At 49.3% G+C, this 16572-nt stretch overlaps 1 pseudogene; it reads right to left on the bottom strand.

Moving 5' to 3' along the window:
• The window catches only part of LOC121566473, a 52896-nt pseudogene that overhangs the window by 16585 nt on the left and 19739 nt on the right, over window positions 1–16572 (bottom strand).

The following is a 16572-nucleotide window of genomic DNA, read 5'->3' as shown; positions in this document are numbered from 1 at the left end:
CTGGACATGCGTTGGTAGAACCCAACTCACTAACAACCAATAAGGTCCGAATGTAGGAACTCAGCGCTCTATTGTCCCTCTAACCATTCTGACATTAATGCAAATGCAATCAAAAAAAATCCCATCAAACACTCATCATCAAAACAGTATCTGCTTTTAAAATCCATCAATTTGAAGAAAAATAAGTTAAACAGCAGGTTGAAACTGAGTGTAAAACATGGTCATTGTAGATGTCGTTTCAAAAGCCTAACAACGAAATGAACAGCGCTTTCTAAGGTGATGATTAATGCAAAACACCCATATGCATATTAGAGTTTATGCATATTCATAGGCTTATGAGCCCAAGCTCAAAAAAAAAAAAAAAAAAAAGTAAAAGTATGATTGTGCCTTTATACAATACATAACCTACCACATATTATGCATGGCAGAAAAACATTGATTTAAGATGTCTTTCGTACATAATTGGTCTAGAATATACTCCAAAATTTTAAAAAATTGAGTAATCGCCTTTGAGTGTGGACTGTATTATTATGCATACTGGATGGACTGGTTAGCACCTTATGCTACGCTCCAGAATTTCTATCCACGAGTCTGGGAGAGAACGTATAGGCCTAGGTGACGCTGTTGGTTCATTTATTGTGCACGGCGGCTTACAGTTTAGCCTACAATTATAGTGAATTTGTATTTGAATAGCCTAGTAATAGGGATTATTTTTATATTTTCATAATTAATTGGATGACATTCCCTTTAGCTATACAGAATATCTCACCACCATGCATTTCCATCTCCTCTCTCTCCTTTATTCCTTTCTCGAGCACGCAGAGGGCCTGTCAACAGTTTAGTGAAATATGTTTCGTTCTGAAAACATGTTACTATCCATGTTCCCGAACAGATTTCACTTGGTTTCCCAAATTAAGCACTGGGTAGCTGGGGGAACAGGGTTGGAGAGCCCATGGCATACAGAGTACTGGGTAGCTGGAGGAACAGGGTTGGAGAGCCCATGGCATACAGAGTACTGGGTAGCTGCAGGAACAGGGTTGGAGAGCCCACGGCATACAGAGTACTGGGTAGCTGCAGGAACAGGGTTGGAGAGCCCATGGCATACAGAGTACTGGGTAGCTGGAGGAACAGGGTTGGAGAGCCCATGGCATACAGAGTACTGGGTAGCTGGAGGAACAGGGTTGGAGAGCCCATGGCATACAGAGTACTGGGTAGCTGGAGGAACAGGGTTGGAGAGCCCATGGCATACAGAGTACTGGGTAGCTGGAGGAACAGGGTTGGAGAGCCCATGGCATACAGAGTACTGGGTAGCTGGGGGAACAGGGTTGGAGAGCCCATGGCATACAGAGTACTGGGTAGCTACAGGAACAGGGTTGGAGAGCCCATGGCATACAGAGTACTGGGTAGCTGGAGGAACAGGGTTGGAGAGCCCATGGCATACAGAGTACTGGGTAGCTGGAGGAACAGGGTTGGAGAGCCCATGGTACACAGAGTACTGGGTAGCTGGAGGGACAGGGTTGGAGAGCCCATGGCATACAGAGTACTGGGTAGCTGCAGGAACAGGGTTGGAGAGCCCATGGCATACAGAGTACTGGGTAGCTGGAGGGACAGGGTTGGAGAGCCCATGGCATACAGAGTACTGGGTAGCTGCAGGAACAGGGTTGGAGAGCCCATGGCATACAGAGTACTGGGTAGCTGGAGGAACAGGGTTGAAGAGCCCACGGCATACAGAGTACTGGGTAGCTGGAGGAACAGGGTTGGAGAGCCCATGGCATACAGAGTACTGGGTAGCTGGAGGAACAGGGTTGGAGAGCCCATGGCATACAGAGTACTGGGTAGCTGGAGGAACAGGGTTGGAGAGCCCATGGCATACAGAGTACTGGGTAGCTGGAGGAACAGGGTTGGAGAGCCCATGGCATACAGAGTACTGGGTAGCTGGAGGAACAGGGTTGGAGAGCCCATGGCATACAGAGTTTGGGCAGAATATCACCTGTCGGGCAGCGAGAGGCTGCTCCTCAAACAGTGGTTGATGTGTGGAGTGAAATAAGTGTTCTTATATTTATTTATCAGCAGCTCACATTAAGCACATTCTCCGCTATTAAACCGTCAACGTTCCCTCTAAACTGTGCGCAGAAGAAATATCAGCCAACAGAAAGAAGCACAAGATTGAACTTCACTCAACTTTCTAGAGTTTTCCCTGTTAGTTAACACTACCAACGTTTCCCTTTACTGTGGCAATTGTGATCGAATCAACGTGATATTATCCACTTTCAATGTAACATACCGAGAAAGAAAACGAACTATGCAAGAGATGTTGTTGTAGGCAGAAGGCACCAGAGTAGGATTCTACTGCAATTGACACTCACTATGGCCAGTACATCACTGGGGCCAACCTTCCTGCCATCCAGGACCACTATGGCCAGTACATCACTGGGGCCAACCTTCCTGCCATCCAGGACCACTATGGCCAGTACATCACTGGGGCCAACCTTCCTGCCATCCAGGACCACTATGGCCAGTCCATCACTGGGGCCAACCTTCCTGCCATCCAGGACCACTATGGCCAGTACATCAGTGGGGCCAACCTTCCTGCCATCCAGGACCACTATGGCCAGTACATCAGTGGGGCCAACCTTCCTGCCATCCAGGACCACTATGGCCAGTACATCACTGGGGCCAACCTTCCTGCCATCCAGGACCCCTATGGCCAGTACATCACTGGGGCCAACCTTCCTGCCATCCAGGACCACTATGGCCAGTACATCACTGGGGCCAACCTTCCTGCCATCTGTTAGCCTGGTCCCAGATCTGTACGTGGTGACCAGACTATTTAAACTCTGTTTGCCTGGTCCCAGATCTGTACGTGGTGACCAGACTATTTAAACTCTGTTTGCCTGGTCCCAGATCTGTACGTGGTGACCAGACTATTTAAACTCTGTTTGCCTGGTCCCAGATCTGTACGTGGTGACCAGACTATTTAAACTCTGTTTGCCTGGTCCCAGATCTGTACGTGGTGACCGACTATTTAAACTCTGTTAGCCTGGTCCCAGATCTGTACGTGGTGACCAGACTATTTAAACTCTGTTAGCCTGGTCCCAGATCTGTACGTGGTGACCGACTATTTAAACTCTGTTAGCCTGGTCCCAGATCTGTACGTGGTGACCGACTATTTAAACTCTGTTTGCCTGGTCCCAGATCTGTACGTGGTGACCAGACTATTTAAAAACGGTTTGCCTGGTCCCAGATCTGTACATGGTGACCAGACTATTTAAAAACGGTTTGCCTGGTCCCAGATCTGTACGTGGTGACCAGACTATTTAAACTCTGTTAGCCTGGTCCCAGATCTGTACGTGGTGACCAGACTATTTAAACTCTGTTAGCCTGGTCCCAGATCTGTACGTGGTGACCAGACTATTTAAACTCTGTTAGCCTGGTCCCAGATCTGTACGTGGTGACCAGACTATTTAAAAACGGTTTGCCTGGTACTATTTAAACTCTGTTTGCCTGATCCCAGATCTGTACGTGGTGACTGCCTGATCCCAGATCTGTATGTGGTGACTGAATGAGTAATAGAGCAGAAGTGAAGCTGTGATTCTTACCACTAGCAGTGTCATGATGGTGTGACCCGTCTCTCCAAACAGGGGTTTTCTGAACCGCACACTGAAGAGAGGGCAGGGGTAGACTAAAACATACAACCACCAGGTTCAGGTATGAAACGGAAAACATTTAGAAACGGAACAATCACATCAGAGTTGCCAGTACATTACAAATTGTGCCCAGCCCAAAAAAATATAATACAATCTAAACTAAATGCAACCCAACCATACCCAACCCAACCATACTCAACCCGACCCAACCATACCCAACCCAACTCAGCCATACCCAACCCAACCATACTCAACCCAACCCAACCATACCCAACCCAACCCAGCCATACCCAACCCAGCCATACCCAACCCAACCCAACCCAGCCATACCCAACCCAGCCATACCCAAAGCTAACCCAAACCAACCCACCCCTCCGTACTCACATCTGTACTCGGCGCCCAGCCGCAGCATGAGCCTGATGGGGAACGCCTTGGCCCAGGGGGTCTCCCACTTCTGCAGCAACACCCCAAACAGGTAGGGGGGGTTGGGGAGCATCAGATCCTGGAGGGCCTGGAAGGACGGGGAGACGTAGAGGAACCCTCCGTGCTCCCTGCTGCCCAGGAAACTCTGGGTGAAGAACGAGTGGCCCAGGTGGGTCAGGACGTTACCTGGAGGGGAAGAGAAGAACATTGGTTAAAAGAAGGAGGAGAGGAAAGGAAAGGGGGGGGAGAGTTTGAGTGTTAAAACACCTTTTATTTGTGGCGCAGCGGTCTAAGGCACTACATCGCAGTCTGAGGCTGTGTCCCAGCCGGCCGTGACCAGGAGCCCCATGGGGCGGCACACAATTGGCCCAGCGTCGTCCGGGTTAGGGGAGGGTTTGGCCGGAGGGATTTCCTTGGCTCATCGTGCTCTAGTGACTCCTTGTGGCGGGCAGGGCACCTGCAAGCTGATGTCGGTCGTCAGTTGGACGGTGTTTCCTCCGACACATTGGTGCGGCTGGCTTCCGGGTTAAGCGACCAGTGTGTCAAGAAGCAGTGCGGCTTGGCAGGTCATGTTTCGGAGGACGCATGGCTCTTGACCTTCGCCTCTCCCGAGTCCGTTGGGGAGTTGCAGCAATGAGACAAGATTATAACTACCAATTGGATATCATAAATTGGGGAGAAAATATATTTTAAAAAAATAAATAAACACAGCTCACAGCTTCAATGGTCTTTAAGGAAGGAATACAGAGCTCACAGCTTCAATGGTCTTTAAGGAGTGAATACAGAGCTCACAGCTTCAATGGTCTTTAAGGAGTGAATACAGAACTCACAGCTTCAATGGTCTTTAAGGAGTGAATACAGAGCTCACAGCTTCAATGGTCTTTAAAGGAGTAAAGTACTGACACTGACCTGTATATCCAACCACTCCAGTACCCCTGCACATTGAATAAGGTACTGGGACTGACCTGTATATCCAACCACTCCAGTACCCCTGCACATTGAATAAGGTACTGGGACTGACCTGTATATCCAACCACTCCAGTACCCCTGCACATTGAATAAGGTACTGGGACTGACCTGTATATTCAACCACTCCAGTACCCCTGCACATTGAATAAGGTACTGACGCTGACCTGTATATCCAACCACTCCAGTACCCCTGCACATTGAATAAGGTACTGACGCTGACCTGTATATCCAACCACTCCAGTACCCCTGCACATTGAATAAGGTACTGGGACTGACCTGTATATTCAACCACTCCAGTACCCCTGAACATTGAATAAGGTACTGGGACTGACCTGTATATTCAACCACTCCAGTACCCCTGCACATTGAATAAGGTACTGGGACTGACCTGTATATTCAACCACTCCAGTACCCCTGCACATTGAATAAGGTACTGACACTGACCTGTATATACATCCATTGAAAGCAGGTGGTTCCACACTGGTGTGGTTCCTGAGTTAATTAAGCAATTAAAACATCCCATCATGCTTAGGGTCATGTATAAAAATGCTGGGCAGGCCGTTATTTTGGCTACCATGGCTATGACACCCATAGGATGACAATGCCCCCATCCACAGGGCACGAGTGGTCACTGAATGGTTTGATGACCATGAAAACTATGTAAACCATATGCCACGGCCGTCTCAGTCACCAGATCTCAACCCAATTCAACACTTACGGGAGATTCTGGAGCGGCGCCTGAGACAGCGTTTTCCATATTATCATTATTACTAATCACTGCATTGTTGGGAAAGAGCTTTCAAGGTAAGAGTTTCACTGTACTGTTTCACACCTGTTGTATCCTGTGCAAGTGGCAAATAAACGTTGAAACTAACTGTGAGGGTAACCTGGCTGGGAAGGATCAACTCCACCATGTGGACCTCTAGATCTACCAGCACATTTTCCCCCATGTGAGCCTCCTGGCAGAGCTGTTTAATATAATCTTAAGTAGGCCTCCTGGTTGAGGTAGCATACTGGTCTTATTATACCTGTGAAGGCCTCCTGGTAGAGCTGTAAAATGTCTTAGTAGGCCTCCTAATGGTGGTATTTGTCGTATTTTACCCATGACGGCCTCCTGGTGGAGGTAGGGCCTCTTGGTGGAGGTATATTAAATTAACCTGTGAGGGCCTCTTGGTGGAGTTATATTAAATTAACCTGTGAGGGCCTCTTGGTGGAGGTATATTAAATTAACCTGTGAGGGCCTCTTGGTGGAGTTATATTAAATTAACCTGTGAGGGCCTCTTGGTGGAGTTATATTAAATTAACCTGTGAGGGCCTCTTGGTGGAGTTATATTAAATTAACCTGTGAGGGCCTCTTGGTGGAGTTATATTAAATGAACTTGTGAGGGCCTCCTGGTGGTGGTATATTAAACTAACCTGTGAGGGCCTCCTGGTGGAGGTATATTAAACTAACCTGTGAGGGCCTCCTGGTGGAGGTATATTAAACTAACCTTTGAGGGCCTCCTGGTAGAGCTGTACGAAGTGGCTGAAGATGTCTTTGGGGATGATCTTCTCGTCAGGCAGACACTGCAGCAGCACCACCACCTCAGCCTGGCCCACTGCATGCATCCCCTTACTGGTCACATACCAACACTTCCTGTTTACGTCTACAGGAAGGGAGCAAGGGAGAGCCGAGAGAAGGTTACCATAGAATGTAGAATGAGTGATTCTAGTAATGAGTGATAGTACTGTGGGATCATAGAGGGGGGTATAGATATATACTCTCATTATATATTTACTTCTCTAGTAGTGTGAGGAATAACAACAGCCAAACTGCTGAGTCAGACAAGCTCCTCAGAGTGAGGTCAGAATAAACTGGCATTATGACATCTACAGTTTATGAAACGATGCTGGTGTTGCTAGTTGAAGCTGGAAGAACCTTATCGAGACACTCACAGTTGACCAGTCTGACCACAGCCAGCAGGTTGGCATTGAGCACAAACACCAGCGGGTCAGGACCTCCGTCCTCCAGCTGCTGCATCAGAATCATCTCAGAGGGACGCTCCTCCACCGCGCAGTCTGAGGGGGGCGATGCTGGTGGAGGAAAACACACAGAGTTACCAAACAGGGACATCTCACAACGAACCCCAATGTACCCCAATGTACCCCAATGTACCCCCCAGCACCACACCCCTCCCAGCTTGCTACATTGACATGATCGCTGGACAACAAAGGTGACACACAGATGAAAACACACAGTGTGATGGACAGTGAGGTGAGGACGGGGGAGGTTAAGGTGTGATGGACAGTGAGGTGAGGACGGGGGAGGTTAAGGTGTGATGGACAGTGAGGTGAGGACGGGGGAGGTTAAGGTGTGATGGACAGTGAGGTGAGGACGGGGGAGGTTAAGGTGTGATGGACAGTGAGGTGAGGACAGGGGAGGTTAAGGTGTGATGGACAGTGAGGTGAGGACGGGGGAGGTTAAGGTGTGATGGACAGTGAGGTGAGGACGGGGGAGGTTAAGGTGTGATGGACAGTGAGGTGAGGACGGGGGGAGGTTAAGGTGTGATGGACAGTGAGGTGAGGACGGGGGAGGTTGTGTGATGGACAGTGAGGTGAGGACGGGGGAGGTTAAGGTGTGATAGACAGTGAGGTGAGGACGGGGGAGGTTAAGGTTAAGGTGTGAATGGACAGTGAGGTGAGGACGGGGGAGGTTGAGTGATGGACAGTGAGGTGAGGATGGGGGAGGTTGAGTGATGGACAGTGAGGTGAGGACGGGGAGGTTAAGGTGTGATGGACAGTGAGGTGAGGATGGGGGAGGTTGAGTTGATGGACAGTGAGGTGAGGACGGGGGAGGTTGAGTGATGGACAGTGAGGTGAGGATGGGGGAGGTTGAGTGATGGACAGTGAGGTGAGGACGGGGGAGGTTAAGATGTGATGGACAGTGAGGTGAGGACGGGGAGGTTAAGGTGTGATGGACAGTGAGGTGAGGACGGGGGGAGGTTGAGTGATGGACAGTGAGGTGAGGACGGGGGAGGTTGAGTGATGGACAGTGAGGTGAGGACGGGGGAGGTTAAGGTGTGATGGACAGTGAGGTGGGGACGGGGGAGGTTAAGGTGTGATGGACAGTGAGGTGAGGACGGGGGAGGTTAAGGTGATTGATGGACAGTGAGGTGAGGACGGGGGAGGTTAAGTGATGGACAGTGAGGTGAGGACGGGGGAGGTTGAGGTGTGATGGACAGTGAGGTGAGGACGGGGGGAGGTTAAGGTGTGATGGACAGTGAGGTGAGGACGGGGGAGGTTAAGGTGTGATGGACAGTGAGGTGAGGACGGGGGAGGTTAAGGTGTGATGGACAGTGAGGTGAGGACGGGGGAGGTTAAGGTGTGATGGACAGTGAGGTGAGGACGGGGGAGGTTAAGGTGTGATGGACAGTGAGGTGAGGACGGGGGGAGGTTAAGGTGTGATGGACAGTGAGGTGAGGACGGGGGAGGTTAAGGTGTGATGGACAGTGAGGTGAGGACGGGGGAGGTTGAGTGATGGACAGTGAGGTGAGGATGGGGGAGGTTAAGGTGTGGCCTCCCGTACCTCCTTTAACTCCGGTGGAGGTGAGGATGGGAGGAAGGCCGTCCTCCGGAATTAGACTGACGGAGCTGCCTACAGGGCTTCCCACGGTGGTCGCAGGGGCAGGGGACGATGCCTGGAGGGGTGAGGAGGAGGAAGAGGAGGAGGAGGAGGAGAGGGTTTAAGTACAGAAAAACCGGTGTGGAGGATTGTAGAAGGCTGAATAAATCTGTAATTGGCAGACAACCCTTCATATTCACATTCAGCAATTCAGAGTGTGTGTGTTTGTGTGTTAGGAGTTCCAGTCATTGGACGAGTCAGAGATCAGTACAGACAAAGGCATTAAAGGTTTACCAGTGATTCTAGTCTACAGACAAGCTGAGTGGTGAGTCACCTTCTAACCTGTTGCTACTCTACCAGGCATGCCCAGTCCAGACAGACGTCAACAACTAAACTACATTATCTGGTCACACTTCACTGCTGATGATGACGGGAAACAGTCTGTATGAAAAAGGCTTTTCATTCTAGAAACTCTAAGGTCAACCCAGGGACAACTTGTCCAGGTGTGTTTCCTCCTAGTCGTAGTCAGTCAGTCACCCAGTTCCTGACAGGAGGACTATAAACCAACCTCAGAATATCAATAATAAAAAGGTCAATGCTAGACTTTTGCTTAAATTCCTCTTTAACAAACTGTAAGATTTGAGCTTTGGTGCCAACCGTACCTCTCGCAAATCAGTAGAGAAGGATTTGTTGGAACACTGTGAGACAGCCAATGGTTGCGAGGGGGCGGGGCTGGAAGCAGAGGGCTTGGGGGATTCTGCTGCCTCCCCATTCGCCAGGATTCCATCTGCAAACCACACCCTCTTCCGCTCCCGCGAGAGGAAACCTGCACACCCTGTGACGCACACACACACAGGTTGGATAAATCTAAAATTTAACACAGAAAACAAAACTATTATCAAAAGAAAGCAACTAGGGTGGAAACGTCCTATTGGGTGAGAAAGAGGAAGCAGTCATAAAAAGCAAAAAAGGAAAGGAAACAGGAAGATAGGTCAGAGGTTATACAGGGTCGTATTTATTAGCGCACACCATAGCAAAACATTTTGCAACGGAAAACAGTGCATTTCTTATTGGATAAGCTCAGGTAGTCCCTCCCTGTTCCAGTCAGTTTTATTCCGTTAGGTGCCCAATGAACAGGTCCCTGGTGTTTAGGTGTGTCATGGAGAGGTGGTTACCCTCTGAGCCGGGTGTTTTAGGGACCCCCACAGGGACCATGACGGGGGGAGGAAGGGAGGCCAGCGCCCCTGAGGCTTGGACCTGCTGCAGAGGTGGGACGGTACTGCAGAACTCTGCTGGGTTGTTGGGGTTAGGACTCTGGTTAGACCCGCCGCACGTACCCTCCCACGAATGAGCTGACGGCAAAAAGGAGACGGAGATATAGGATCAAGATCGATATAGGATCAATATACTGTAGGGAGCTATAGGATCAATATAGGGCAATATAGGATCGAGATACAGGATCAATACAGGTCAATATAGGGTCAACATACAGGAGATATAGGATCAACACAGGGAGACATCGGATCAATACAGGGAGACATCGGATCAATACAGGGAGACATCGGATCAATACAGGGAGACATCGGCTCAATATAGGATATATAACAATTATTCAAAATAAAAAACATAAATATCACATTTACATCAGTATTCAGACCCTTTACTCAGTACTTTGTTGAAGCACCTTTGGCAGCGATTGCAGCCTTGAGTCTTCTTGGGTATGACACTACAAGCTTGGCACAACTGTATTTGGGGAGTTTCTCCCATTCTTCTCTGCCGATCCTCTCCATCTCTGTCAGGTTGGATGGGGAGCATCGCTGCACAGCTATTTTCAGGTCTCTCCAGAGATGTTAGATCGGGTTCAAGTCCGGACTCTGGCTGGTCCACTCAAGGACATTCAGAGACTTGTCCCGAAGCCACTCCTGCGTTGTCTTGGCTGTGTGCTTAGGGTCGTTGACCTGTTGGAAGGTGAACCTTCGCCCCAGTCTGAGGTCCTGAGCGCTCTGGAGCAGATTTTCATCAAGGATCTCTGTACTTTGCTCCATTCATCTTTCCCTCGATCCTGACAAGTCCCTGCCACTGAAAAACATCCCCACAGCATGATGCTGCCACCACCATGCTTCACCGTAGGGATGGTGCCAGGTTTCCTCCAGACGTGACGCTTGGCATTCAAGCCAAAGAGCACAATCTTGGTTTAATCAGACCAGAGAATCTTGTTTCTCATGGTCTGAGAGTATTTAGGTGCCTTTTGGCTAAATCCAAGCGGGCTGTCATGTGCCTTTTACTGAGGAGTGGCTTCCGTCTGGCCACTCTACCATAAAGACCTGATTGGTGGAGTGCTGCAGAGATGGTTGTCCTTCTAGAAGGTTCTCCCATCTCCACAGAGGAACTCTGGAGCTCTGTCAGAGTGACCATTGGGTTCTTGGTCACCTCCCTGACCAAGGCCCTTCTCCCCCGATTGCTCAGTTTGGCCGGGCGGCCAGCTCTAGGAAGAGTCTTGGTGGCTCCAAACTTCTTCCATTTAAGAATGATGGAGGCCACTGTGTTCTTGGGACCTTCAATGCTGCAGAAATGTTTTGGTACCCTTCCCCAGATCTGTGCCGTAAAACAATCCTGTCTCGGAGCTCTACGGACAATTCCTTCAACCTCATGGCTTGGTTTTTGCTCTGTCAACTGTGGGACCTTATATAAACAGTTGTGTGCCTTTCCAAATCATGTCCAATCAATTGATTTTACCACAGGTGACTCCAATCAAGTTGTAGAAACATCAAGGATGATCAATGGAAACAGGATGCACCTGAGCTCAATTATGAGTCTCATAGCAAAGGGTCTGAATACTTATGTAAATACGTTTTTTGTTTTGTTTTATATATACATTTGCAAAAATGTCTAAAAACCTGTTTTGATTTGTCATTTTGGGTTATTGTGTGTAGATTGATGAGGGCAAAAAATTATTTAATCAATTTTAGAATAAGGCTGTAACGTAACAAAATGTGGAAAAATATAGGGAGATATAGGATCAATATAGGGATATATAGATTCACTATAGGGGAGATATAGGATCAATATAGGGAGATATAGGATCAATATAGGGAGATATAGGATCAATATAGGATCAATATAGGGAGATATATTATCAATATAGGGAGATATAGGATCAATATAGGATCAATATAGGGAGATATAGGATCAATATAGGGAGATATAGGATCAATATAGGGCGATATAGGATCAATATAGGGAGATATAGGATCAATATAGGATCAATATAGGGAGATATATTATCAATATAGGGAGATATAGGATCAATATAGGATCAATATAGGGATATATAGATTCACTATAGGGGAGATATAGGATCAATATAGGGAGATATAGGATCAATATAGGGAGATATAGGATCAATATAGGATCAATATAGGGAGATATATTATCAATATAGGGAGATATAGGATCAATATAGGATCAATATAGGGAGATATAGGATCAATATAGGGAGATATAGGATCAATATAGGGCGATATAGGATCAATATAGAATCAATATAGGGAAGACAGGAAGGTATGCAGTAGACTATTGCTATGCCATTTAACTACGGCCAGGAGTTTTTCCACACCTTACAACTAGGGCCAAGACCAAACCCCAACCAAACCAAAGCTATGGATGAAGTTGATTCTAGACGCTGCGCCAGGATCAGTATTGTGTTTACATCCTAATGGTTAAGGTCAGGAACGGGATGGAGTAAGCTGATCCTAGATCAGTATTGTGTTTACATCCTAATGGTTAAGGTCAGGAACGGGATGGAGTAAAGCTGATCCTAGATCAGTATTGTGTTTACATCCTAATGGTTAAGGTCAGGAACGGGATGGAGTAAGCTGATCCTAGATCAGTGTAGTAATGGTGACTCACCACTCAGTAGGGCAGCGTGACAGGTGTTGCAGACTCTGGCCTCCTTCCTGTCCATGTAGATCAGTCTGCTCCTCCGGTTGCAGCAGGCAGCACAGAACACCTGGGGACACATCGAAGAGCACAGAACACCTGGGGACACATCGAAGAGCACAGAACACCTGGGGACACATCGAAGAGCACAGAACACCTGGGGACACATCGAAGAGCACAGAACACCTGGAGAAACATCGAAGAGCACAGAACACCTGGAGACACATCGAAGAGCACAGAACACCTGGGGACACATCGAAGAGCACAGAACACCTGGGGACACATCGAAGAGCACAGAACACCTGGGGACACATCGAAGAGCACAGAACACCTGGGGACACATCGAAGAGCACAGAACACCTGGGGACACATCGAAGAGCACAGAACACCTGGAGACACATCGAAGAGCACAGAACACCTGGGGACACATCGAAGAGCACAGAACACCTGGGGACACATCGAAGAGCACAGAACACCTGGGGACACATCGAAGAGCACAGAACACCTGGGGACACATCGAAGAGCACAGAACACCTGGAGACACATCGAAGAGCATTGGAAATTGAAATGTAGTGTACTTCCTGAATCGACCCCCGACCCGCTCAGGAGTGCTGGTATCGCGTGTCTCTATGAGAGAGAGACGTTCTCCTCTCCAGCCTGTCTTCTACCCAATTCAGCTTATACACCGAATTCATTCACACACCGTTCAGGCACACATCTCTAATGAAATCTCACTTGACGACACTTGTTTTCTCAAATTAAATTGACAAAATCAATCACATTTTCACAACAACGATCTTACACACATTGTTATCTTATACACACTACACTCTTAGTGTTGTCTTATATACACTACACTCTTAGTGTGTGACCTTGGGAAATTAAGAGGGTGTTTGTCCACAGCAGACCTGTCCCAGTGCAGATTCAGCTGTAAAAGGCCCCTGTACCAGGCCATCCTAGAACCCTGTACCAGGCCATCCTAGAACCCTGTACCAGGCCATCCTAGAACCCTGTACCAGGCCATCCTAGAACCCTGTACCAGGCCATCCTAGAACCCTGTACCAGGCCATCCTAGAACCCTGTACCAGGCCATCCTAGAACCCTGTACCAGGCCATCCTAGAACCCTGTACCAGGCCATCCTAGAACCCCGTACCAGGCCATCCTAGAACCCTGTACCAGGCCATCCTAGAACCCTGTACCAGGCCATCCTAGAACCCCGTACCAGGCCATCCTAGAACCCTGTACCAGGCCATCCTAGAACTCTGTACCAGGCCATCCTAGAACCCTGTACCAGGCCATCCTAGAACAACCCAGCTCAACTTCAACGATTCAAATGGGATTATTTTATAGGAGCAGGTCATGCCTTTCCTTAAACATCAGAAAACAGATCATTCAGTCGACATTCATTACGGCTATAGACTATGGTGATAGAGTCTATATGAATGTAGCTTCTACTGTACTGAAGACATTGGACGCAGTTTACCGTAGTGCCCTACGCTTTATTACGGTGATAGGTTCAGGACACATCACTGCATTCTGTATCAGAAAGTAGGCCGGCCCTCAAGTCTCGTAGCTCTCTTTTTGTTTATAAAGCCCTCTTGTGTAAACCTCTGCCTTACCTGACTTCATTGTTAAATTACAGACATACGAGTCACCTGTGGATGGCTAATTCTGGAGGTCCCTTCCATCCCCACTGAGTTGGGTAAATCTGCTTTTAGTGTTTCTGCACCTTACGTGTGGAATGATCTCCAAAGCTCTCTAAAAATCGGTGCCTCTAGGGCATTTCAGACGAATATTAGGATAACTTTTTACTGAAGAATGTGTCTGTTTATGATTGGGGTCTACATTTCCTGTATCGTTGTGTATAATAACATGTATTTTAATGTATATATGTACTTTAATGTGTATATTGTATTTTGATGTGTATTGTTGTGTTAAACAGGGCTCATCTGGAAAAGAGACCTTGGTCTCAGCATTGACTCCCTGTCAAAATAAAGGTTCAATCAAAAATAGAATCTGCACCCACCTTCCCACAGGCCCTGCAGTGATGCCTCCTCTTGGTGAAGGTGAAGCGGGCCTCACACTTCATACAGACTGGTGCCTGGGAGTCAGGGACCCACACCGGGGCCACATCCCCCAGGGAGGAGAGCAGTTTCCTGGGCAGAGCCCCCTGGTGGTGATACCCCGCCTGGAGGTCGTTGTCCGGGCTGCTCTCTGACGCCACCACCAGGCCCAACAATGATGACGGTTACCCGCTTAGCAACTCCCCATTAACAACCACAACACAACCACCAGGGTCACCCCCGGCAACGACGGTTGCTGTATCCGTGGTTACGCCACCGGCACGGTTCTCAAGGTTCTTGTTCTTGCAGACGGCGGTGGTGGTGTTAGCAGTAGGTGCTAGCTGGTTCTGGACGTGTCCGGATAGCGGCCAGGGGATCTAGAGTTTGAGATTGACCGGTTGTTTGGGACGCGCCCCGCCAAACAGCCCACTTACTGGCTGCAGATGACTGTTGCTCTGTTTGGAACGAACACTGCTACCTCCTTCTCCTCCGTTCTCTTGCTTGCTCTCCTCCATCTCCTTTTCCTCTGTTACGGAGTCCTCCTTGGAGGGGGGAGGGAGGAGAGACTGCCCTTCCTCCTCCTCCTCCTCTTCCTCCCCTGCAGTAGCCAGGCCGTTGGTAAGAGCCTTCTCCCCATCCTGACCTCCCCTGCTCTCCTTCTCCTTCTCTCCTTTCAACCTCTTCTGCTTCTGAGAGGAATTCCTACACTCCTTCCGCTCTCTCTGCCCCTCCATCGTCCCTCCTGTATTTCCACGACCTCCCCCATTGTCCTGTGACTGTCCCCCAGCCATTCCAGCCTCCTCCCTACCACTGTCCTGAATAGGTGACCCAGCACCAGCTCTCTCAGTCTCTGGCTTGGAGTTAAACTTCTCTGCTATCGTCTCATCCCCTCCCAGCCTCTCCTCAAAGGTAAAGTGTGTGTGACTAACGTGGGAGCTTCCACCACTCCTCTCCCCACCCCTCTCCCCCACTGGGGCATCAGGGCGTGGGTCCGAGGGGGTGGGGGGCTGGTGGTGGTCTGAAGGGGTAACGGTCACCCTTGTCTGGTTCCCCTTGCAGGGTTCTTCACTGAGCCCGCTGAGGGCAGGGCTGGCTGGACTAGAGGGGCTGGTAGAGGAGCAGCCGTTCTCCAGGGCTGAGTGGTGGTGGTGGTGGAAAGGAGGGGGGCTAGAGGAGGCTGACATAGGGGGGGACGAGCCCTCCTCACCCCCCATCAGCTTGCCGATGTTGGGCTGGGGGAGCGGAGGGCTCTGGACGTCTGCACGGCAGTCTGGTCGTTCTTCTCCCCAGGGTGGGGGCTCGGCGGTGGGGTGGCGTTTGGCGTCAGGCCCCTGGGGGTCGCTGGATGATGGGTCGGGGGGCGGGAGGGTCTTTACGGGGGGGGGGTCGAGGTCCGGGGTCAAAGACAGGGCAGGGTTCAGAGATAGTAGGTGGGCCGGAGGGGCCAGGATCTGAATCCACTTAACATCAGACAGACTGTCGGTCTCATCATCTGGGGAGGAAACAGGAAATAGAAGAGAGTCAATGCGTATCAAACTAAACAGGAAAGAGGGAACGATATTACCACAGACAACATGAGAACTGGAATGTAATACTAAACTACCAAATGTAAACTGTTACTGAAAGGGTTGGAGAAATGAAGAAACCAGGCTGGATGGGTGGATTGAGAAATTAGGTGGTGGGATGTATTTGGAGGGAGGTGGCTTGAAAATGGACCCATTTCCCTCCTCCTCCTCCTCCTCCTCCTCCTCCTCCCCCCCTCTCTTTCCTCCCCTCTCTTTCCTCCCCTCTCTTTCCTCTCCTCTCTCCCTCTCCTCCCCCTGTTTCTCTCCCCTGACAACCATCAGTCACCCTGACACAGGAATACTGTCTGGAATGTTGGGAGGAGTCCACATTCCTGAACACCTACTTCCATAACACACACACACA

The sequence above is a fragment of the Coregonus clupeaformis genome, chromosome 14 (genome assembly GCF_020615455.1).
Source record: "Coregonus clupeaformis isolate EN_2021a chromosome 14, ASM2061545v1, whole genome shotgun sequence".
NCBI classification, from domain to species: domain Eukaryota; kingdom Metazoa; phylum Chordata; class Actinopteri; order Salmoniformes; family Salmonidae; genus Coregonus; species Coregonus clupeaformis.
Note: the sequence above shows the minus strand (reverse complement) of the source record. Positions and strands in the feature narration are given on the sequence as shown.